The following is a 2,336-nucleotide window of genomic DNA, read 5'->3' on the forward strand; positions in this document are numbered from 1 at the left end:
TATATATAAACACAAAGAAGAAGAGTAAAATGAAATAAAATAGAAAATTCTTTAATGGGAAAGCGTAAAGATTTTCATCAGGACACATTAATTTACGATAATAAATGCGATATTTTTAAATAAAGAATAATTAGCCTAAGATAAAAAATTACTCTTTATAATGCGTCTATATCGGTAAATAATAAATATCCAATTGAAAATGAGTTTGAGTTAAGGGAAAGCAGAAAACAAACTTTTCGACATGGAGCAAAAATAAAAAATTCCTTAAAAATACATATACCAATATTGTATATATAGCATAATAAATAAATATAAAAAGGACATAGCGAAAAAAAAACGAGGAAAATTACGAAAAACAAAAAGTTTTATTTACTGCGCATGAGCTGCAAGTAAATAAAACTAATAAAATAAGATCAAAATGTAGAGAAAACATGGAAAAAATTACCGAACAATGAAAAAAGGTAAAATGAAAAATAATAATGCTAAAAATTCGGGAAAAAATCCGGAAAAGAAAAGGAAAAGCATTAATAAAATCCAGAAAATAAAAAGATATATTCATTTCACCAGCTCACACGATTATATCAGCAAAAAGGAGTGCTTTCTAATATTGTATCAATATAGCCAAAGCAAAATATATCAATACAATAGTGTGCGGATCACTCAAAAAATTTACAACAAATTAAATAGAACACATTAAGTAAAAATACCATGTAAAAAACAGAATTATTTCTGTTGCATTTATAAACTTAATTTCTAATCCTTTTGACCACTACCATTTTTAAAACAATTAAGCATATATACTACATGTAACACAGTTGTGGTTCAGCTTTTGACACTTTTTTGAATTTCTCAAGAGATACTTTGACGTAATTTTTAAGTTTTAAGTTGTTTAGTTCATGCGACTTCTACCCATTACTTATCAAGAAAGCTTAAAATCTTTCAGAGGTTTGAAAAACAGGGCAATTAATTACTAACGAAAACAAGTGTTTTTGAATTGTGAACTTTTACGTAAAGAAGTATAACAATAAGCTGGTAACTTTCATCGATTACTTTGGTTGTTAATAGCAATAATTGCATATAATTTTTTAAACTTGTCTTGAATATTTAAGAAGACATAGCATTTTTAAGAGAAAAAAAAAACAATAGGGGAGAGTGGGGTCAANGTTAAGTAACAAATGTTACAATTGACCCCACTCTCCCCTACTCTTTTTCTTACCTTTTTTTCTGCTATTACCTTAAAAATATTAAGTAAAATTGAACTAAATTTTTCGAAAATGTTTTAATTAATAGCAACATTGTTATTTTAAAACTTGAAAAAAATATCTTAAAAAGTTGCGCAAGATATCAGCATTTTCGTTCTCTCATATAATGCATGGGAGAAACTCATAAGAAAACTCATAATTTTGAAGTGAATTGTATTTTGTAACTGAGGAAAAAAAATCAAATTTGGATGTCTTGAAAATTTAACTACTTTCAAGCAATTTTCGAAAATAAAATTGTACTTTACAGACAGTTCTGAATGATAAGGAGTTTTGTACACTGGTATTATAATCAAAAATGAAATGAAAAATTTAATAACATAATTATTAAAAATGACACCGGCATTATGAGGGATCATCCCTCATAAAAGTATGCTTTCTTTCACACGTTTCCTTTCCTTATACCATCTCTTTTGGTGTATGTACGATAATTGACTATTATATTAATTTGTCATTAAATTTCGTCTAATGATTTGAAATTTCACAAGTGAAAACCCCTTATCATTTCGAGCTTTTTTTTTAAAATGTGCCACAATTACTATAATAGGTTATTTAAACTTGACTTTTTACATTAGTTGCAAAATATGATTCATTAAAAGTTATGAAAAATAAAAATATTTTAATTTTCATTAAAAGTTATGAAAAATAAAAATATTTTAATTTTTTTTTCGCGCATGCCCAGCATAAAGTAATTATTTTACATTCTCATATCTTGCGCAGTTTACAACTATTTTTTTTCTTCACATTTTATAATTATTATGCTATAAATAATTGAAAATTACTCGAAATTTCTTTAATGTTATTGAATACGTTTTTATAGTTATAGCAAAAAACCATTAGACAAAAAAATTAGCTTTTCCATAAAAATGTCCATATCTCCATAAATATTTAAGTTATGTTTGAGAAATTTTATGGAGTTATTGCCAACCAAAGTAATCCATATAAGTTACATGTTTATAGTTATACTCTTCAAAATTCAACAACAATGTCGAAAATTGAAAGTGTCTCTTCCATTAGTGTAGGGCAGTATGTGTGGGTGTGTGTATATATATATATATATATATATATATATATATA

The sequence above is a fragment of the Parasteatoda tepidariorum genome, chromosome 5 (assembly GCF_043381705.1).
Source record: "Parasteatoda tepidariorum isolate YZ-2023 chromosome 5, CAS_Ptep_4.0, whole genome shotgun sequence".
Classification (NCBI taxonomy): Eukaryota; Metazoa; Arthropoda; class Arachnida; order Araneae; family Theridiidae; genus Parasteatoda; species Parasteatoda tepidariorum.